This window comes from Anomaloglossus baeobatrachus, chromosome 6, assembly GCF_048569485.1.
Source record: "Anomaloglossus baeobatrachus isolate aAnoBae1 chromosome 6, aAnoBae1.hap1, whole genome shotgun sequence".
In the NCBI taxonomy this organism is placed as follows: domain Eukaryota; kingdom Metazoa; phylum Chordata; class Amphibia; order Anura; family Aromobatidae; genus Anomaloglossus; species Anomaloglossus baeobatrachus.
In genome coordinates this window covers 129,172,562-129,196,615 of record NC_134358.1, presented here as the reverse complement: position 1 = coordinate 129,196,615, position 24,054 = coordinate 129,172,562, and positions in this window count along the sequence as shown.

Genomic DNA, 24,054 nt, shown 5'->3' with positions numbered 1-24,054 from the left:
GCACGCTGCGACATCGCTACTACGATATCGTTGGGGTGAAATCGAAAGTGACGCACATTCGGCGCCGGTAACGACGTCACAACGTGTAACGCCTAGATGCGCCGATAAACGATCGCAAAATCGGTGATCTGTGTAGCGTCGGTCATTTTCATAATGTCGCACGCATAGGAGATACGATGTTGTTCCTCGTTCCTGCGGCAGCACACATCACTGTGTGTGAAGCCGCAGGAGCGAGGAACATCTCCTTACCTGCCTCCACCGGCTATGCAGAAGGAAGGAGGTGGGCGGGATGTTACGTCCCACTCATCTCCGCCCCTCTGCTTCTATTGGCCGCCTGCCGTGTGACGCTGTACGACCCGCCTTCTTAGGAAGGAGGCGGGTCGCCGGCCAGAGTGACATCGCAGGGCAGGTAAGTGCATGTGAAGCTGCCGTAGCGTTATTGTTCGCTACGGCAGCTATCACAAGATATCGCATGTGCGACAGGGGCGGGTACTATCGCGCTCAGCATCACTAGCCGATGCTAGCGATGTCGCAGCGTGCAAACTACCCCTAAATGTCTGCGCTCAGACCAGTCAGTCAAAACATGTTGCAATCACACAACCCCAAATATTCTGTGTAACTGGATTCAACTTATTTGTTATTTTGATATAATTATTGTACAGTGTGATCACTATTCTTTCTGTTCAAAATTTCAATTTTTTAAGCCAATAGCACAATACCAGGCACATGACAAGAGAGCTCAGCTCCCTCCAGCCACTAATGCCAGTTTTATTAGATGGCCGGCTTCTGAGTCTGACAGCAGCGGCTGAGGCCGATCTCTGATTATTGACAATGAAATTCGATATAGTGAGTTTAATATTATACTACAAAAGTATCATGAAATCCTTTTAACCCAGGAACAGAATTATTTTTGTTTTTTGATACAGGGTGGTTTGGCCCAAATAGAGTCTCTCTCTTTCTCTCTCTCTCTCTCTATTATTGCTTTGAAATAACATATTACATTTAATGTAGAATTTCAATTACAGTACGTTTTCTCAGTTTGTCAGAATGTAAAAAAAAATTGGATATTGGATAGCTTTATAAAATTTACTTTTTCAGTTTTGCATCAAATTTAAGTAATTCCATGTTGTGTTCAGTATTTATATAGAGACTAGAAGGTGGCCCGATTCTAACGCATCGGGTATTGTAGAATTTATTGTGTAGGTAATGTATGATTTTTCTTATATATATAGATATTGTTGTGTGTAGTTATCAAGTGTTTGTGTAGGGCGCTGCAAATGTTCTGGGTGTTGTCTGGGTGTGGGGGTGTGTGAGAGCGGTGTTGTTTATGTGTTGCTTTGTGTGTGTTGCATTGTTTGTGGAGCGCTGTGTGTCTGCAGCGTTGTGTGTGTGTGTGGTGCTGTGTGTGTTGCGTGGTTTGTGTGTGTGTGTGTGTTTTTTGGGGGGAGGTATGTTTTGTGCAGTGTGTGTGTGTTGGAGTAGTCCAGGGGAGAAAGGAGTATAATAGGAGGAATAGTCCTGGGGAGAGAGAAGTACAATAGGAGGAGTAGTCCTGGGGGGAGAGGATGATAATAGGAGGAGTAATCCTGGTGGGAGAGGAGTATAATAGGAGGAGTAGTCCCGGGGAGAGAGGAGGATAATAGGAGGAGTAGTCCTGGGGAGAGAGAAGTACAATAGGAGGAGTAGTCCTGGGGGGAGAGGATGATAATAGGAGGAGTAGTCCTGGTGGGAGAGGAGTATAATAGGAGGAGTAGTCCCGGGGAGAGAGGAGGATAATAGGAGGAGTAGTCCTGGGGGAGAGGAGTATAATAGGAGGAGTAGTCCTGGGGGGAGAGGAGGATAATAGGAGGAGTAGTCCTGGGGCAGAGGAGTATAATAGGAGGAATAGTCCTGGGGCAGAGGAGTATAATAGGAGGAATTGTCCTTGGGGGAGAGGAGTATAATAGGAGGAGTAGTCCTGGGGAGAGAGGAGGATAATAGGAGGAGTAGTCCTGGGGGGAGAGGAGGATAATAGGAGGAGTAGTCCTGGGGAGAGAGGAGGATAATAGGAGGAGTAGTCCTGGGGGAGAGGAGTCTAATAGGAGGAGTAGTCCTGGGGGAAGGAGTATAATAGGTGGTGTAGTCTGGGGGGAGGTGTCTAATAAGTGGAGTAGTCCTGGAGGGGAGGTGTCTAATAGGTGGAGTAGTCCTGGAGGGGAGGTGTCTAATAGGTGGAGTAGTCCTGGGGGGAGGTGTATAGGTGCCCAATGTGTTTGGGGGCGTGGCTGAGTGGGCAAAGTGTGGGGGGGTGTGGCCGAGCGGGCACAGTGTGTGTGGGGCGTGGCCGAGCGGACACAGTGTATGGGGGGACGTGGCCGAGCGGGCACTGTGTGGGGGGCATGGCTGAGCGGGCACAGTGTGCGGGGGGCGACCAATGCGACGGTTGTCACTGTAATGACTCAATTTGGAGCAAGACAGACAGACAGAATAAGGCAATTATATATATAGATATAGATTTCAGAGCTTTCATTCTTAGGCCACGTGCACACATTGAGTTTGCTGAGTTTCTTACCTCAGTATTTGTAAGCCAAAACCAGGAATGGAACAATCTGAGGAAAAGTATAATAGAAATATGGCTCCATAATAGAAATCTCAGCGCACTTAAATTGACATCTGGCAGCACATACCTCTTTGTTATTTAGGCCCACTTGTCACCTGTCTCCAGTTCCCCTTCCTTATGCTACTGATTAACAAACATTCTCTGCAAGCCTCAGAAAATGGGCGCCTCACAGGATGCAGCATTTATTATTTATTTACTATGCATTACTTATATTTAGTGTTGAGCAACCTCTTCCATGCTCGGGTGCTCAGTACTCGTAATGAGCAGTAGGATGCTCGGATGGGCTCAACTACAGTACTGTGTATAATGGAAGTCAATGGGGAAGTGGAGCATTTTTCCGGGAACTTACAACTTGCAAAATGCATTGACTTCCATAAGGCCATGTGCGCACGTTGCGTTCTGTAACTTGCAGTAATGAACGCATCCTCTGGCAGAATTTGTCATTGTCAAATTTGGTTTTGACCACATAAACGCAGGAAATACGCATACGTTTTTCTTGCGTTTTTGCCGCGTTTTGACCGCGTTTGACATGCATTTCCAGTGCTTAAAATGGGATGCGTTTTCAATACAAAAACATTATTAAAGTTTGAACATTCAAACACTAGTAAAAGTGAAAAAAACAAAACAAAAAACATTAAATCATACACTATAATGATAATTTTCCGAAAAGGATTATTGAGATTTAATATTTATGTTCAAAACAAAGTAAAATTAATGTTTGACTCTTGTTTTTGAGTCGGGCTGGATGTGAGGGCAAAAGGAAACCTCTTGACCTCACTATAATGCCAAAAACGCATGCTTTGATTTTGACAAAAAAGCATGCGTTTGGCATCAAAAATACATGTAAAACGCTAGAAATTTGTTTTAGGACGCGTTTTGATAATTCTCATTGACTTCAATGTTACCAAAACGCTGCCAAAATGCTCAAAACAATTGACATGTTGCTTCTTCAAACGCTGAGATTTTGACAAATTTTTGTCACAAAAAAGCAGCGTTTTTCCATAGACTTTGCCTGGAAATCAAAACTCATGAATTTTTGCATTAAAACGCTGCAGTTCAAAACGCTGCGGAAACGCATGAAAAAACGCAACGTGCGCACACGGCCTAAGGCCCTGTGCGCACTTTTCGGTTTTTGCCGCGCATTTCCTGCGGTTTTGCTGCATGTTTTGCTGCATGTTATTGTCATAACATCTCTGCAGTGATTCACCAGCAAAACCTATGGGAAAAAAAAATGCTGTGCACACTATGTGGATTTTGACAGCTGCATGTTTTACTGCGGGATTCCCGCAGCAAAAACAATTGCATGTCACTTATTTTTCACAAGTCGCTGCGGGATTACACTCCATTGACTGCCATGTAATCGTGAAATCCCGCAGGGAATAACGCAGACAGAAAATTCTGTGCGGTTCATTGCGTTTTCCTGCGTTATTCCCTCCGGTATTTCGTGGTTTACCTGCGGTAATTTTCATCGCTGCCCTGCAGTCGCTGTGACCGCCGAACAATCCCTCCCTCTAGGGGGAGGTGCGTTCGGCGTCACGGCGACATCACTAAGCGGCCGTCCAATAGAAGCGGAGGGGCGGAGATGAGCGGGACGAACATCCCGCCCACCTCCTTCCTTCCTCATTGCGGGCGGGACGCAGGTAAGGTGAGGTTCCTCGCTCCTGCGGTGTCACACACAGCGATGTGTGCTGCCGCAGGAACGAGGAACAACATCTATAAACAACCATTAACAATTTTTGGTTTTAGGACGACCTCTCCATGGTGAACGATTTTCACCACTTTGGAGGACGTTTAAGGTTGCTGGTAAGTGTTACACGCTGCAATACCGTTAATGACGCCGGATGTGCGTCACTAACGACGTGACCCCGACGATAAAACATTAACGATATTGTAGCGTGTAAAGCCCCTTTAATACTCAGGTACTCGAGTCACGCCCATCTGACTGCACATTACAAGTACTGAGCACCTGAACATGATAGTGCTCGCTTATCACTACTTACAGTCATGGCCAAAGGTTTTGAGAATGACACCAAAACTATATTTTCACATGATCTGTTGCCCTCTGGTTTTTAATTGTTTTTGTCTGATGTTTACATCACATACAGAAATATAATTTCAATCATATTATGAGTACCAAAAGGTTATATTGACAGAATGAGTTAATGCAGCAAGTCAATATTTGCAGTGTTGACCCTTCTTCTTCAGGACCTCTGCAATTCTCCCTGGCATGCTCTCAATCAACTTCTGGACCAAATCCTGACTGATAGCTGTCTATTCTTGCATAAGCAATGCTTGCATTTTGCCAGAATTTGTTGGTTTTTGTTTGTCCACCCGTCTCTTGATGATTGCCCACAAGTTCTCAATGGGATTAAGATCTGGGGAGTTTCCAGGCCATGGACCCAAAATCTCTATGTTTTGTTGCATGAGCCATTTAGTGATCACCTTTGCTTTATGGCAAGGTGCTCCATCATGCTGGAAAAGGCATTGTTGGGCGCCAAACTGCTCTTGGACAGTTGGGAGAAGTTGCTCTTGGAGGACATTCTGGTACCATTCTTTATTCATGGCTGTGTTTTTAGGCAAGACTGTGAGTGAGCCGATTCCCTTGGCTGAGAAGCAACCCCACACATGAATCGTTTCAGGATGCTTAACAGTTGGCATGAGACAAGACTGGTGGTAGCGCTCACCTCTTCTCCTAATAAGCTGTTTTCAAGATGTCCCAAACAATCGAAAAGGGGATTCAAGTGAGAAAATTACTTTACCCCAGTCCTCAGCAGTCCACTCCCTGTACCTTTTGCAGAATATCAGTCGGTCCCTGATGTTTTTTCTGGAGAGAAGTGGCTTCTTTGCTGCCCTCCTTGAAACCAGGCCTTGCTCAAAGAGTCTCCGCCTCACAGTGCGTGCAGAAGCACTCACACCAGCCTGCTGCCATTGCTGAGCTAACTCGGCACTACTGGTAGTCCGATCCCGCAGCTGAAACAGTTTTAAGATACGGTCCTGGCATTTGCTGGTCCTTCTTGGGCGCCCTGAAGCCTTTTTGGCAACAATGGAAGCTCTCTCCTTGAAGTTCTTGATGATGCAATAAATTGTTGACTGAGGTGCAAACTTTGTAGCTGCGATACTCTTTCCTGTTAGGCCATTTTTGTGCAGAGCAATGATGGCTGCACGTGTTTCTTTAGAGATAACCATGGTTAACTGAAGAGAAACAATGATACCAAGCACCAGCCTCCTTTTAAAGTGTCCAGTGGTGTCATTCTTACATAATCATGACTGATTGATCGCTAGCCCTGTCCTCATCAACACCCACACCTGTGTTAATGGAACAATCACTAAAACAATGATAGCTGCTCCTTTTAAGGTAGGAATGCAATGATGTTGAAATGTGTTTTGGGGGTTAAAGTTCATTTTCTTAGCCAATATTGACTTTGCAAGTAATTACTGTTAAACTGATGACTCTTTATGACATTCTGGAGTATATGCAAATTGCCATTAGAAAAACTTAAGCAGTAGACTTTGTAAAAATTAATATTTGTAGCATTCTCAAAACTTTTGGCCATGACTGTATATTGCACCAACATATACCACAGTGCTTTATGTAGATTAACCTCGTTGCTCATAATCAGACTCTGTAGTGTGGGAGGAAAGAGGGCCAGAGAAAACTCACACAAACACAAAGAAAACAGATAAACCCCAGCGCTAAAAGAAAGCAGTGCTAACCACTGAGCCACTGTGCTACCGCATAGACTAGAGTATCCTCGGTGGGACTGTTAGAATTCTTCTCCACCATCATTCCACATTTGCCAAAACATGCATGAAAGTTATGTAATTATGATCCAAACTTTAAAAAATGGTACTGTAAAAATAAACATGTACAAAGAAAAAAATCTGCAACATGTCATTATATTCTGTAACATCTGTTCCATCTCTAGTTACTTATAGCTTGTCGATGGTGATGAGCAGACCCGGACTGTAAAAGTCCGAATCCACACACGATCAAAAGTAACCGTGCACTGGCCCGGAGAAGGAGTAATGGAAGAAAGGATCCGGCACGATTATATTATAAAAACATCAAAAATCTTTATTTCCATAGTTAAAAAGGTACATGTGGAGACCAAGCGGTGTACCTCACAAGAGACTTAACGCGTTTCGGACTGCGGTAAAAACGAGAGTCCTTAATCATAAGGTTTTTACTGCAGTCCGAAACGCGTTAAGTCTCTTGTGAGGTACACCGCTTGGTCTCCACAGGTACTTTTTTAACTATGGAAATAAAGATTTTTGATGTTTTTATAATATAATTGTGCCGGATCCTTTCTTCCATTACTCCTTACCCTCGTATTACCGGCTGGGACCTCCCGGTGGATGCCGTGCATTTGTGGACTTCAACACTCAGACAGCAGGTGAGCTGAAAAATCTTCTTTCTCTACTGGCCCGGAGAACTCAGGGTACATATGCGTATCTGGCAATGTTGGTAATTAAAAAAAATAAAGGAAAAATAAAGAAAAAAGAGGGAAAAGCAGGCGAATTATACTTACCGGTCTCCCAAGCGTCTGTAACACTATTTCCATAGCTGTTCATACTACTTCCAGGGCTGCTCATTAGCCTTCATACATATTTCTTGCTTCCCCTGACTACCAGCAGTCCCAGGGTGTCTAATTGTTTGCAGTCAGACAGCGCCCCCACCCTGCGTGACAGTGTGTATGACTGCTTGCAATTGCACATACTGTCTGTCTATATTGCTGTAAACATAAATAAATAAATAAATTGGCAGAGGGTCCCTCAAATTATGATACACAGCACAGATAAAGCCTATGGATACAGCTTGCAGCCCCTAGCCGTTCTCTTATCTTGGCTATGTATCGAAATAAGAGGAACCTCATGCAGCTTTTTTTTTAAAAAAAATATTTAAATAAATCATTTAAAAAAACAGTGTGCGGTCACCCAAAATTTTGATACCCAGCCATGATAAAGCCAACAACTGGGGGCTGGTATTCCCAAGCTGAGGAAACCCGTGGTTATTGGGCCTCCCCCAGCCTAAAAATAGCAGACTGCAACTGCCCAGGATTGTCGCATCTATTAGAGGCGATAATTCTAGCACTTCACCCAGCTCATCCCGATTGCCCTAGTGCAGTGGAAATCAGGGTAATAAGGGGTAATGGTAGCTCACAGCTGACACTAAGCCCTATATTAGTAATGGGAGGCAACTATGAGACCAAAGCAGAAAACTATTCACAGATTCTCTTTAAGGCTAAGTGTGCACGGTGTGTTTTTGATGCTGTGTGTCGCCCAAATCTGCATATCTGTCTACATGCCAGCAAAGTCAATGAGAATTATGAAGTGCTGAAACAGGCCTTTACTTCAGTTTTTGCATTTCTCTGGATCAGCATTGCCAGATAATAGGCAGAATGGGATGGAGTTTTCTGCCTTCCAGTCTGTGTTACTTACACATTTTCACTGTTTTCAGCTTTTTTACATAATCATGTTAAGGGACTATTGGATCTGTCCTACCAAACGTTAAAGTGAGGATTCAGGGATACCAGCTTTACTGATTACTAAGTACTGATTACGAAGTACTGATTACTAAGGATGCTACTTAGGTGCTATATGGAGTCAGGGAATCTATAGTTCATGGCTGGCACAAAAAATGCTTACACAATATATTATGTACATAATTCTATCAGTAGCAGTATATTTGTGAGTGTATTAGTGAGTGTGAGTGCTTACCTGCTCACTCAGTGCTGATCACATGACCCCCGGGTCCTGTGGCCACTGGTATCCGCTGATGTCACGTCAACTTCTGGGCTCTGAAAGTTGACGTTACATCAGCAGCTGCCTCTGATCCTAAGTGACTGGGCTGTGGGCGGTGATAAGCGCATGTCCCAGCCCAGCATCAAGAGGAGAAGGAAAGGATGATTTACTTACCTATACTGCAGCTGTGTGCAGGCTGGCACCAGGAGGGAAAGGAGAGGAGGAGTCACATCGGGTAAGTAAGTATCTTATCACATAGTGGGGGGTGGGTGAGCAGAGTAGTGTGGGGGAGGGGAGGCAGAGCAGTGCAGGTCAGCAGAGCAGTGCGGGTCAGCAGAGCATGGGGGAGCAGAGCAGTGAGGGTCAGCAAAGCAAAGCAGTTGTGGGTGAACAGAGCAGTGCGTTTCAGCAGAGCAGGGGAGGCAGAGCAGTGTGGGTCAGCAGAGCAAAGCAGTGTGGATCAGCAGAGCATGGGGAGCAGAGCAGTGTGGGTCAGCAGAGCAGTGTGGACAGAGCAGTGTTGGTCAGCAGAGCAGTGTGAGAGAGGAGCAATATGGGTCAGCAAAGCAAAGCAGGGTGGGTCAGCAGAGCAAAGCAGTGTGGGTGAGCAGAGCAGTGTGGGTCAGCAGAGAAAAGCAGTGCGGGTAAGCAGAGAATGGGAGAGCAGAGCATTGCTGTGCGGGTCAGATGTTCGCGGGGAGCTGAGCAATGCGGGTCAGCAGAGCATCGCAGTGCGGGTCAGCAGAGCATCATGGGGTAGGCACAGTATCGCAGGGGAGCATCGCAGTGCGGGTCAGCAGAGCATTGCAGGGCGGGTCAGCAGAGCATTGCAGTGCGGGTCAGCAGAGCATTGCAGTGCGGGTCAGCAGAGCATTGCAGTGCGGGTCAGCAGAGCATTGCAGTGCGGGTCAGCAGAGCATCGCAGTGCGGATCAGATGATCGCAGGGAGCAGAGCAGTGCGGGTCAGCAGAGCATTGTAAGGTGAGGCACAGTATTGCAGGTCCCAGCCTAAAAATAGCAGACTGCAGCTGCCCAGGATTGTCGCATCTATTAGAGGCGATAATACTAGCACTTCACCCAGCTCATCCCGATTGCCCTAGTGCAGTGGAAATCAGGGTAATAAGGAGTAATGGTAGCTCACAGCTGACACTAAGCCCTATATTAGTAATGGGAGGCAACTATGAGACCAAAGCAGAAAACTACTCACAGATTCTCTTTAAGGCTAAGTGTGCATGGTGTGTTTTTGATGCTGTGTGTCGCCCAAATCTGCATATCTGTCTACATGCCAGCTATGCCAGCAAAGTCAATGAGAATTATGAAGTGCTGAAACAGGCCTTTACTTCAGTTTTTGCATTTCTCTGGATCAGCATTGCCAGATAATAGGCAGAATGGGATGGAGTTTTCTGCCTTCCAGTCTGTGTTACTTACACATTTTCACTGTTTTCAGCCTTTTACATAATCATGTTAAGGGACTATTGGATCTGTCCTACCAAACGTTAAAGTGAGGATTTCAGTGATACCAGCTTTAGGCTACTTTCACACATCCGGTTTTTGCTCTGCGGCACAATACGGCGCTCTGCAGAAAAAACGCAACCGTTTATTTTGCTGCCGGTTGCGGGTTTTTTTGCATAGACTTACATTAGTGCCATATTGTGCCGCATGGGCTTGCGTTCGGTCCGGTTTTTGCCGCATGCGGCAGATTTAGCCGATGCCGCGGCCAGATGGAACGTTGCCTGCAAAGTTTTTTGGTCCGGCAAAAAAAAAACGCATCGCGCCGCATCCGGCCACTGCGGCACATTTTTCAATGCATGCTTATGGACGCCGGATGCGGCGCGATGCGGAAAAAAACGCATCCGGCCGCCGCATGCGGTTTCTTCCACTGCGCATGCTCAGTAGCGTGCCGCAACCGGAAAAAAACGGACCGGCCGCATGTAAAAACTAATGCAAAGGATGCGGTGTTTTCGCCGCATCCGTTGCATAGGTTTCACAGCCGGATTGAGCCGCACGGCTCAAACCGGTTGTGTGAAAGTAGCCTTACTGATTGTGAGTTGTAAGGATGCTACTTGGGTGCTATATGGAGTCAGGGAATCTATATTTCATGGCTGGCACAAAAAATCCCTACACATTATATTGTGTAAATTATTCTATCAGTAGCAGTATATTTGTGAGTGTATGTGAAATTAAGAATACAACTTCTGCTAATTTAATTATAAAAAGCAACATTTTTATAATTTTATTCTTATGACTTAATAATCTAAATATAATGTGCCACAAGTAACTGGCTCTGCAATGATAAATCGCTGGTGTATAATATCTATGTTACTTACAGTAGTTCGAGGCATCATTTATGTATTTACAGTCATTGAACGGATATTACCAATAGAACTGAGAATACTTAGAACTGATTGGGAATTTTGCAGCTTGAATAAAAATGGTGCTATCATCTGTAAGGCTATGGGGACCTCTAGTGTCTTTTTTATAGAAAGAAGTTACATTCAATACTCTGACTTTTTTTTTCTCTGTTTTCAAATAGATTTTATTGCAATTTTTGATAAATATTGGGAAAAAAATATAAGGAAAGGGACGGAAAAGGTAAAATAAGATAAAAAAATAAAAGCGGGGGAAACTATGGTTTGAACACCATTCACATCTCAAACTGGTTTTGAATTACAGCCTGTATTATGCTTAAGAAATGTATTTGTAATCACTGGAAATAAATTTGACACCAGACACATGACTGTATAATTAGTTTAAGCAGACACAGGCTGCAGGGGGCCCCTCTGCAAGAAATCGTTCTGGGCCCCCCCTTCATACCCCAACAGAATGATGTAACCATATAGATTGCACTATTTATTCCTAGTTTAGGACACAACTACTAAATCTAAACAATGAATAAGATCCATATTTACCATCTGAATATAAGGCCTTGTGCACACTAGAAAATGGAATTTTCTTAAGAAAATTCCGCAGGCTCTGAAAGATTTCCACACCCGCGGAAAAAAATGCAAGAAAACCGCAACAAAATCCGCATTCATTTTGTTGCGGTTTTGCTGCAATTTTTCTGCGGGTTGGTACATGTGTTTTAATGCATTCAATCCAATAAAGCACATTGAAAGAAAAAAAAAAGGTAATTTCCTTCTGAGAAAGATAGATAGATAGATAGATAGATAGATAGATAGATAGAGGGATAGATAATCAATAGATAGAGGGATAGATAGATATATAGATAGATAGAGGGATAGAGGGATAGATAGATAGATGGATAGATAATCAATAGATAGAGGACAGATCAATCAATAGAGCAGGATCCTGGATCCAGAGCATGCCGTCCTGTGGTCTGCGCCAGGATTAAGTCACAATTCGACCAGACACACGACCACTGCAGCTTGTGATGCATGCAGTTCAAGTCACCTAAGCGCTGCAGCCTGTCACAAGCTGCAGCGGTCCTGTGTCTGGTAGAGCAGGGACATAATTAATGCTGGCACAGAGCACAGGATGGCGGCGATGGATCTAGGAGGGTGAAAATAGGTGAGTACAACTTATGTTATTTTTACAAAATTTACCCCCTATTAGATCCTTTTGCCAATGTCTTTACAGTACAAGTATTATTTAAGATAATTCCTTTAAAAGGAACCTGAGAGCTGATATCCATGAGCAGTGCGCAGCCTGTACCAGGCAGTAGCTGTATGATCACAGCCAGGCATGTGTGACCCTAAAATGCTGTGGAGATTCAGAGAAAAACATACTGTAATAGCTACCGGGGATTGAGCCACATGGAATACTAATTGTACATACTTGACCTGGTGGCTTCTCCCAGCTCGCTAAAGTATTCTTGTGTGCATGTGTGGCGCCCCTGACCCGGTCAGGCACCATTGAGTACTGCATCCATGCTGGGACAGCACTTCCAGGTAAGCAGAACGAGGTGTGTACGCACAGACACATAGCAACCAGGTCTCCCACACCTTTAGAGGGGACCCTTGGGTAGTCTCCAGAGGGGGGCTAGCTTTCAAATCTTTTCAAGAGGTGTAGCAGAGGGACTGGGAGCTAAAGTGCAGAGGTTGTCAGGAAGGGAGGAGAGCCAGTCTGGTAGTGGAGCGTGGCAGTCGTGAGGAGACCCGCGCGCGGCACTAGTCAGACCCTGCACGGGGTAGTAACAGTTGGCGGGGGGGGAACGGTCACCTGGTCAGTCAGAGAGAAGTGTCCGGGTGACTAGGCACGTACGGAGTACATGTGCCTAGAGCAGACTCCAGTTTAACGACCTGCTAAACCTGCCGGTGAGGGGAGCTACAAGTACCTCACCAACCTCAGAGTCCGAGCCTCAGCAGCAACGCAGGGACCCATGAGGAGACAGAGCCTGAAGCCATCTCACCTGGTCCACGCTGCCGGCAAACAGACCAAACACAGGGGAGAAAAGGCAGTTGCGACTCCCTGGATAGATCCCCGTGATACTTCAAGTCAGGGGGTTATCCGAACACAAAGTGCTAGGAAGGCGAGCTACCAGGTTACCCTCAGACTGGCCCGAAGGAGCCCCTGGTCCTACCTGGAACATCACAGCAACGCCCGGGTCAGCTCATAGAACATCTGAGTGAGTAAAAACCAGTTAAAGACTTTTGGACTCAGCCTGTGTTATTCCAGGACCCACTACCCTGCTCACCCGAGCCCCTGGGGCCTGTCTCACTCATGGGAGGCTACATCATCTGGCTGCAGACCCCATCAGCCCCAGACACTCGTAAAAACCTGCAGCAGCGGTCATTCACATCCCTGACCGCAAGCCGTGAGTGGCGTCACGGCATATACAAAACTAACAGTACCTGTTGCCTTATTGAAGAAACCCTGTGGCGTCCCTGAAGAGGCTCAGCATCCCTGGGGCGACACATATTTCTTTATTGGCGTCACAAACAGGATCGTGAACTAGACCCTTTCAGACGGGTGACAGTGTGCCTCGGCAGTCCAATCGAAAAATTTGAACCGCCGCCATTTTGTTTGCCACCTCTGAAAGTGTGTCATCAAAAAGCTGCAGCTCGCGCAGACAAAGTAACCGCCCACGGAAAGGAGTGTCCGTCCCAGGATCCCCAGAGCGCTCTGACCCCGCAAGAGGAGAAGATGGGGGCGGATCAGTCCCCGGACTGCTGGGACACTCCAGCCCTGTGGGAGAAGAAATGAAACTAAGGCCAGAAGCTGATGAGTGAGAGATGGAGCAAGATGGCGTCAGCAGAAGGTGATCAGAGGGAGCAGGGCTGGTCTAGGCCCATGACGGCAGAGGAGCTGGAAGCGGAGGTTGAAGGAATTGCTGACCGCATGGAGGAGCAGCGGAAACGGGAAGTAGCCGCCTGGAGACACAGAATGCTAATGGCGATCCGAAACCTGCGGCTGTCCATGCAACGGGGTCCACCTGGAGGTGCCGCCCATGCTCAGCCTAAACCACCGCCAGTGACAGAGACCCCGCCACTGGATGTCTCCAGCCCGACTCCGGGTGAGTCCAAAGCTACCCCTTCATTATCTGGTGTGCTGATCCTGCCGGTGCTACCATCAGAAGCCGGTGCGACGCCCACGCCATCCTGACCTGAAGCGGTCACAGCCGCTAGTCAGACCCTGTAGTAACAGTTGGTGGGGGAGAGCGGTCACCTGGTCAGTCAGAGAGAAGTGTCCGGGGTGACTAGGCACGTACGGGGTACAGGTCCCTAGAGCAGACTCCAGTTTAACGACCTGCTAAACCTGCCGGTGAGGGGAACAACAAGTACCTCACCAACCTCACAGAGTCCGAGCCTCAGCAGCAATGCAGGGATCCATAAGGAGACAGAGCCTGAAGCCATCTCACCTGGTTCACGCTGCCGGCAAACGGACCAAACACAGGGGAGAAAAGGCAGTTGCGACTCCCTGGATAGATCCCCATGGTACTTCAAGTCAGGAGGTTATCCGAACACAAAGTGCTAGGAAGGCGAGCTAACAGGTTACCCTCAGACTGGCCCAAAAGAGCCCCTGGTCCTACCTGGTTCAGCATAGCAACGCCCGGGTCAGCTCACAGAACATCTGAGTGAGTAAAAAACAGTTAAAGACTTTTGGACTCAGTCTGCGTTATTCCAGGACCCACTACCCTGCTCACCCGAGCCCCTGGGGCCTGCATCACTCACGGGAGGCTACATCATCTGGCTGCAGACCCCATCAGCCCCAGACGCTCGTAAAAACCTGCAGCAGCGGTCATTCACATCCCTGACCGCAAGCCGTGAGTGGCGTCACAACATATACAAAACTAACAGTACCTGTTGCCATATTGAAGAAACCCTCTGGCGTCCCTGAAGAGGCTCAGCATCCCTGGGGCGACACACTTGTACAGAAAGAGACCTGTCAGTCACTGTCTGTGAGCAGGGAGAAGCCACCAGGTCACGTATGTTCCACTAGTATTTCACATGGCTCAGTCCCCAACAGCTATTGAAGTTTATTTTTTTCTGAATCTCTGCAGCTTTGATTCACATACCTCGCAGAGATCGTACAGCCACTGCCTAATACAGGCTGCTCAATCCACGGGCAACATGGATCTTCTGTAGAATTGAGCGCGGTTCGAGGTTCGCCAGTTCTAGGTTCGAGTGATTTTGGGGGGTGCTCTAGATAGAACTAGAACTCGACCTTTTTGCTAAAAGTTCGGCAGCTCGAGTTACGTTCGAGAACGGTTCTATCAGCAAAAAGCCTAGCTAATTACTAGCTGGCTTCTCACTGTAATAGTGTGAGTCACTCTGTGATTCACACTATTATCAAATTTCAGCGTATAGTGTGCGGGGGGGGACGGGTTTTAGATCTGTGGTGCTGAAAAAATGCCGATCGCCATTTTTTGTTTTTCTAAGTGCGCGTGTAGTGGGGTGGGCCAGCATGTCAGCCAATCCCAGACACACACACACAGCTAAGTGGACTCTTTGCCAGACAAGCAAGGACATGTGTCATAGGCTGTGAATGTCACATGTCCTTGCATTATAAATACGGCCATTTTCCCTCAGGACGCCATTATCTGCCTTCTGCGTCTGGGTGACAGTCACCGCTCACGCAGCTCCTGTCACCGGTCCTGCTGTGTACGCTATACACACAGCGCTCTACTCATTAGGGACAGAAGTTTATTTCAGCCCTTTTGAGGGCTCAGTCATTTCCTCAGGCTCAGAGCCATAGGTGTCAGTCAGGTCCGTGGAAAAACTGTATACAGCTTCAGATAACAGCATCTGTGTACCTTAAGTCAGGGACTTCCTTGCTGCATTTCACCATTAGGAGGGATAGAAAGTGAGGCTTCCTTTCCTCTACACTGACCCACAACCCGGCCACTGTACCCTCCTGCCCTTTTTTGCAAAGCCATTTTAATTGCAGAGTGCTGCCAGTTAGTGCCATCCAAAAAGTGGCTGCTGTACTCCATTAGTGTCCCACTGGTGCCAAGCAATTTCCAGCACCTCTGCATTACACCCTCCTGCTCATTTTTACTAAGCTGTTTTAATAGCAAAACACTGTTGAAACTTAGTGGAATCCAAAAAGTGGCTTCTGTACTCCATTAATGTCCCACTGGTGCCAAGCAATTTTCAGCACCTCAGCATTCTACCCTCCTGCACATTTTTACTAAGCTATTTTAATAGCAAACACTGCTGGAACGTTTAAGGGCCATAGTTGCATTATCGGGGATAGTCAGTGTTGTTTCTTCAGCTGTCAATAAAGCTAGACCACCTCTGCAATCTACACCACCTCTCAATTTTTACTACCACATTTTAAGTGGACAACAGGCGTGTTGGAAAAGGAAAAAATGTTTTTGTCCGTGGGGAAGGTGGCAAAGCTACATTAACATCTGCTGAAGATAGGCCTATCTTCCAGCAAAAGTAAGATGTCTACTACTTTCCGTGGACAATCCGATGTTCTCCCTTTTTTACGGACCCGAACAACTGTAACAAAGGTAGATGATGCACAAAAAAGCACATGCTTGAATGGATCTCAAGTGCTCCAACAAGTGCCTTCTCCTCCACCTCAACTACCGCATCTGTCATCCCAATCACACTTGCTTTCTCCCAGCTCTCAAGTCTTTATCCGCCCTGCAGAGTATGGTGGAAAAGAGATGACTGAGTCTGCCAAGCTGTTCAGTCACACTATAGCCTGGGAATCAGAGGTATGCTCCCAAGCTACAGTGAGTACAGACCAGGAAATGGTCTGCAGTGATGCCCAAGAACCTTTGTGACTCAGATTCAGGCCGTGATGACCAAGTTTCTGAGCATAATGTGGACCCTTATTCACAAACTGTAACACCTGTTGGTAGAGACAATAAGGAACATACTGATGACGATGAGACACACATACCAGATTGGGATGACAACTTAAATATTCGGTCAGGGCAGGAAGAGGCTAGGTCTGAGGGTGAGGGGAGTGCAAACACAACGCTTGATGAGGAAGTTCTAGATCCCACCTACTGTCAACCCACAGTCAGGCACTCGAGGTGGTCAACAGAGGTGGTGGAGGAGGATGCAACTGACGACGAAGTTACCTTGCGCCTTCCTGGACAGAGGAGGAGTAGTGGTAGCATGTCTACAACTACATCCTCAGCCACCACTCTACCTCTGAGCACTAGTCGGTGTGGCTCAGAAGGTCGCATGTCCTCTAAGCCTTGCCTAGCCCGGTCCTTTTTTGACCTTGCAAAGGATCGCCCAAATCAGGTGATCTGTAAAATTTGTCGGGAATCTGTAAGGAGAGGCAAAAACCTCAGCAGTTTGACAACTTCTTCCATGAATTGTCACATGAATAAATATCATATGTCCCAGTGGGAAGCTCACCGTGTTGCAATGCGGCCTAGCGGAGCGGACCATCCACCGCCTGCCCCTTCCAGTGCATCCACGCGCCCTTCATCTTCTAGGACTGTGGGGACAGCTGTCATACCTGGTTTTCCACGTACAACTTCCCCCACTGTAACCGCAACAGCCAGTTTTCTTGGTAGGTTGTCAGTTGGTTTGGAAGGTGAAACAAGTGCGGGTGTAAAGCTCTATCAGACATCGACCGCACCAACTTTGGATGAAGGCAACATCATGTCTCCAACTGCACTTTCCTCACAAACCTGCATTTTTCCAGGGACACACTACTCACCACCGTCTCCACACAGCAGCCAGATCTCTGTCCCTCGGATGTGGACAAATAAAAGGTCATTTCCTCCGACCCATGACAAAGCTAAGAGGTTGACTTTATCCCTCTGTAAGCTCTTGGCTACCGAAATGCTGCCTTTCCGCCTGGTGGACACAGGATTTTCGAGACCTTATGTCCGTCGCTGTACCCCAGTACCAGATGCCCAGTCGCCACTACTTCTCTAAGAAAGGTGTGCCTGCGCTACACCAGCATGTCGCACACAACATCACCGCTTCCTTGAGAAACTGTGTGTGAACGGGTGCATTTCACCACCGATACTGGGACCAGTAAGCATGGACAGGGACGTTACATGTCGCTGACTGGGCACTGGGTAACTATGGTGATAGATGGTGAAGGGACTGCTGCACAAGTCTTGCCGTCCCCACGACTTGTGTGTCAATCCTCTGTCTGTCCAAGTTCCGCCACTGCTTCTGCCTCCTCAACCCCGTCTGGGTCCTCCACCTCCGCCCCAAGCCTGCCTGGTCAGGCCACTAGTGTTGTAACTGCGCAGAAGGAATCACGCACCCCTCATTACTATGCTGGCAGCAGAGCGCAACGGCATCAGGCGGTCTTTATCTTGAAATGTCTTGGAAATAAGAGTCACACAGCGGCTGAGTTGTGGGCAGCTCTGGAGACTGAGTTTGGTAAATGGTTGTCTCCACTCAACCTGCAGCCTGGTAAGGACGTGTGCGACAATGCTGCAAACCTGGGTGCGGCCCTTCGCCTGGGCAAGGGGACACACGTGCCTTGTATGGCTCACGTGTTTAACCTTGTTGTCCAGCAATTTTTAACACACTATCCCGGCCTAGATGGCCTTCTGAAACAGGGCACGAAAACTATCTCCTCACTTCCACCGTTCAACCGCCGCAGCTGACCGACTTGCATCACTCCAGAAGTCTTTCGGCCTCCCGGTTCATCGCCTGAAATGCGATGTGCCGACACGCTGGAATTCGACTCTCCACATGTTACAGCGACTGTGGCAGCACTGCCGAGCACTGATGCAATACGTCATGATGTATAGCCTGGGTCAACGAGATGCAGAGGTGGGGAAGATCACCCTCATCGAGTGGTCTCAGATCAACGACCTATGCACCCTTCTGCACAGTTTCGACATGGTGACGAATATTTTTAGCGCTGACAATGCCATTATCAGCATGACAATTCCAGTCATTTACATGCTGGAGCACACGCTAAACACTATTCGGAGTCAGTGGTGGGACAACAGGAAGGGGAAGAAGTACAGGAGGATTCATATGCGCAAGGGACAACAACATCACCAAGGTCCAGATGTTCATCATCACCAAGGCGGCAGGCATGGGACCATGGGGGACAGGGATCAACAAGGGCGCATGGTAGCAGGCAAAATGTTGAGGAAGGTGCAGCAGAACATGAAGAAATGGAGGACAAACTGTCCATGGACATGGAAGACTCAGCGGATGAGGGAGACCTTGGTCAAATTTCAGTTGAAAGAGGTTGGGGGGAGATGTCAGAGGAAGAAAGACCGGTTAGCACCTCTATGCCACAAACACAGCGCGGACTTGGTCCGCATGGCTGCGCAAGACACATGAGTGCCTTCTTGCTGCACTACCTACAATATAACCCTCGGATTGTCAAAATTAGAAGTGATGATGACTACTGGGTTGCCACACTATTAGATCCCTGGTAGAAGTACAAATTTTGTGACATAATTCCAGCCATAGAAAGGGACGCACATATGCAGGAGTATCAGCATAAGCTGTTACTCGATCTTAGCTCGGCTTTTCCACCAAACCACCGTGGTGAACGGAGGGAATCTCCCAGTTGTAACTTGACAAACATGGGACTGTCTCGTCATCAACAGTTTAACCGTACCAGCAGCACCATATCTGGTGCTGGTAATAGCAATTTTATTGAATCGTTTCATAATTTTTTTAGACCATCCTTTGCAAGGCCACCAGAGACAACAAGTCTGACACAGTCAACGGCTGGAGAGGATGATACAGGAATATCTCCAAATGAACATCGATGCCATGACTTTGCAAATGGAGCCTTGCTCATTTTGGCCTTCAAATCTTGAAAAATGGCCTGAGCTCTCCACTTACGCCTTGGAGATCTTGTCATGTCCAGCTGCCAGCGTTGTCTCAGAACGTGTCTTCAGTGCTGCTGGGTGTGTGCTGACAGATAAGCGCACGCGTCTGTCCTCTGACAATGTGGACAGACTAACTCATCAAGATGAAAAAGTCATAGATCTGCATGGACTTTACTACCCCTGTCTCATCCTGTGGAGATTAAAGGCTTGTGGATTTGGAATGTGCTTGATGCTAATTTACCTGTCCAGTTTACAAGTGGGGCACAAGTGCTGCCACTGAAGGAAGTATCTGTGTGGCCCAATTTTTGAAAAAAAGGGAGACTTCGCTTGGAGTAACCCTTGCTTGCAGTGTTTCTAAAAATGATCCAAGATGAACAGATCTGGGATCAGGAAAGACTTAGCTACCTACCCCGATGTCATCCTGGGGACGGTTAAGGATGGCGTATTTTTGAATGTGCTTGATGCAAATCTATCTGTGAAGTGTACAACTGGGGCACAAGTGCTGCCACTGAAGGGGTGTCTGTGTGGCCCAATTTTTGGAAAAAAAGGGAGACTCTGCTTGGAGTAACCCTTGCTGTGTTTTTAAAAAGGAGCCAGGATGAACAAGTCATGGTTCACCAAAGACTTTGCTACCTACTTGTTAGGTCCAGGTGGTGGATGCACTGCGCCGTGCACCCCACCGGAAGCCTGAGTGCCCGGTAGCCGGATCACTAGCGTGGCAAGGACAGCGTCCCACAGGGGACGGGTAGAACAGAGTCACTGGGGCTTCAGAGTTCCTGGAAACAGTGCAGGAATCCGGCACAGGTGCCGGGTAGGAATGTCAGGCAATAGTATTGATAACAGGACACGGCACCAGGGGACCTGAGCATCTAGCTTTCAAGACAAGGCTTACAAGACACGTTGATCAGGCCCCGCCCATATGGAAAGGGACATGAAAAAAAGGTATTTCAGCTCACCTGCCAGCTCCACTGCTGTAATCTCCTGGGTGCACGGATCCGCTGGAAGGTCCAGGCCAGCCAAGGTAATGAGGAATCCGAAACGCGTAAAGTTTGCCTATGCGCCCATTGTAAATATGTTCCCTACTCCCGGTCTCTGATGATTTTTTAAATTTTTTGAAATAAAGGATGTTTTTTTACTTTTAACCACGAGGATTTGTGCTGGATCCCTCTTTTCCTTCGTTCTATTCCCCATATGGAAAGGCCAGTCTTATATACCCAGCACAGCCTCATGTCATATCCTGTTTCAGCAGTGCTGGGCCCATAAGACCAGGTGAGTGGGTGCGGCCCGACCCTATACAGAAGCATGAGTCTAGGACTCAGAGTCAGACACATGAGACTGGGGACAGGACACAGGAGAGCACGAGCGGGAGCGGCAGCAATGACCGGCAGACACGTGGACTGGATCAGTGGGTAAGAAGCGGTGCAATGACAGTGAGGCCCGATCAGTGGGTACGGAGCGGTGCCGGGATGGTGCAACCGGATCAGTAATTAAGGAGCGGTGCCGAGGCATCGGGAGCGTGACACTACCCCGGTGTTATCCTGGGGACGGTTAAGGATGGCGTATTTTTGAATGTGCTTGATGCAATTCTACCTGTGAAGTGTACAACTGGGGCACAAGTGCTGCCACTGAAGGAGGTGTCTGTGTGGCCCAATTTTTGGAAAAAAGGGAGACTCCGCTTGGAGTAACCCTTGCTTGCACAGATCTGGGATCAGCAAAGACTTTCCTACCTACCCCGGTGTCATCCTGGGGACGGTTAAGGATGGCTTATTTTTGAATGTGCTTGATGCAACTCTACCTGTGAAGTGTACAACTGGGGCACAAGTGCTGCCACTGAAGGAGGTGTCTGTGTGGCCCAATTTTTGGAAAAAAGGGAGACTCCGCTTGGAGTCACCTTGCTGTGTTTTACATGATTTTGGAAGGGCATGCCATGCCTATGTAATAACCTGCAGGTAACGGGATACGCAAGGACTGCACGGAACCACGGGGTTAATCAATGCAAATTTAATAACATATTGCACAACACAGGTGGAGGAATAGTGCGGGAAAGGAGGGGAAGAAAAGCAGGAAGGTGCACAGCAGTAGATATAATTTAATATACATACAACCACTTTGAATAGCTTGTCATGGGTGGGAAGCCTCAGATTGTACTCCCAAAAGCAAAACACAAAAATCCTTATTAAGCAAAAAAAACCGCAGGGTCCTTGTTACCTTACTTGTATAACACAGTGCAGAGTCTTTTCCTATCTGTCCCTAACTAAAAGTAGTTTGCACACTTAACTGCAGGTTTCAGCGTGGGGTACCTCGTCACCGTTGGGGCCCGTATTCCGCCGCAGACATCTCTAAAGTTCAGTCTTTGTCCCGGATCTGCAATTTGCCCGTGCTGTCTGGCACCTCGCTCCACATCCAGCCTTTCTTGGATCTGTGTCTTGGGGAGATGTCACGCAACACTCAGGTACTTGGACCTTGTTCAGCAGGGCAGAATGCGGCCTTGCCTTCTTCAGCACGTCCGAACACACACTTCTCTGCATAAACAGCTACCAAACAAAACTAGCTCCTCTTCACATCCTGTTCAGGACTGTACCAAGTAAATCAAGCAGCAGGGGGTTTGTGCCCGCTGTTCTTTGTTTTGACAGCAGGTGGCAGCATAACAAGGAAAAGTCCACAGTCTTCAAACCTATATATGTAAATGTTAATAGGTCTTACATTTCCCCCTCTCTTTAACCTCAGCCGTCCCGGCCGATACTCTCCTGAGGCGCTCTGCACAGGGGCACACGGTGGCAACTCCTGCCCTGCTTCACAACCTTTTGTTTGGGAGCCAATGTCTTAAAACAGGATCCAGTGACAGAACACACAAATTCATCTGCCAAGTACCGATCAGGGGGAATACCAGCATTAGCCCGCTCAGTCCGGCGTGGTACTATGGCTAAGTCACCAGACATCGGCGCCGTATCAGGGAGTACAGTATTCTCGTCCCCATCTCTGGCGATTGGTGACTCCTGCTCTGCAGGGGTGGCCCCTGTGTCTTGAACGGATGGGGGCGTGGATCTCTCCCAGTCTGCTGGGTTGGCCAGGGCCCGCCACCATTCTTCATCGTCAGAGCCCTCTTCGAGGGTAACAGGAACGGGCACGGGCACCGTCTCTGAGGTACTTTGTCTGGTCCTGTCTTCTGAATAGCAGGGCCTCAGCATATTGCGATGCAGGATGAGGGTGCTTCCTCTTTGCTCGCCTCTCACTTCGTATACTGATCTGTGGGGCGAGATTCTTCTGAACACAATGTAAGGCTCTGTTTTCCAGTGCTCGCTCAACTTGTATCTCGGGTGCTTCTCTGCAACTAGTACTCGGTCCCCTGGCAAGAACGGGGTTTCACACACAGGTTTCCGCTGTGGATGTGTCTTTTCTTGCAGCCGCTTGGTGACAATTCGATGGATAGTCTCCAGCCGTCGACGGTGACAGTCAACCCAGGAACCCACACTCTGACCTTCACTGATCTCGGGGGGAGCCAGGTTTAGCTCTTCAATGCCTCTTCCGGCTCTTCCAAACAGTAGCACGTACGGGGTGTACCCAGTGGTGGAGTGGACACGATTATTGTACGCCCACACGAGTTCTGCGAGATAGCCGGGCCAGTGATTCTTACGATCATCCTCTAACGTGCGTAGCATTTGTAGGAGGGTCCGGTTAAATCTCTCGCAGGCTCCGTTGCCCTGTGGATGATAAGGCGTAGTCCTTGACTTCTGCATTCCGTAAATCCTTTGTAGCTCTCTCATGACACCGCCCTGAAAGCAAGCCCCTTGGTCGGAATGTATTCTTTTGGGGCAGCCGTACACCCGGATAAAGTCATCACTGATGGCTCGAGCAGCTGATTCAGCCATCTGATCTCTGGTGGGCGTCACCACCGCAAATTTGGAGAAGTGATCTGTCATCACAAGGCAGAACTGATAGCATTGGAAGTACTCATGATCGATTATCTGAAGATTGGTCCACCGGAGTGACCAATCTTCAGATAATCGATCATGAGTACTTCCAATGGCTCTTTGGTTGCAATAGTCTGTACTGGTGCTCGCTGTGGGGGAGCTTTACTTAACTCACAGGAACGGCACAGTTTACAGGCCTTCTCTACTGCCCGAAGCATCTGAGGACAGTATACTATTCTTTGCAACCACTGGTAAGTCTTGTCCGGTCCGGCGCCTCTTGGGCCAATGGTACTGCCATCTTCTGGGGTATCACTACTTGCCACCGCACTTCCAACTCTGTAGCTAGGTGCACCTTCCGATACAGCATCCCTTCTTGCACCGACAGCTTATTCCACTGGCTGAGAATCTGGAGGGCCACGTGCGACAGCGTGGCCCGTATTTCCTTTCTAGGCTTGCGCTGCTGGATCACCCACTCTTTCACTTGAAGCAGTTCTGGGTCAGATGACTGGATTTTCACCCATTCCTCTCTGGTTTGGCCAAGCAGGCGTGATGTCGTGCCCGACATAATTTCCAGCATACGAGCCTCTACCAATTAAGCGGTGAAT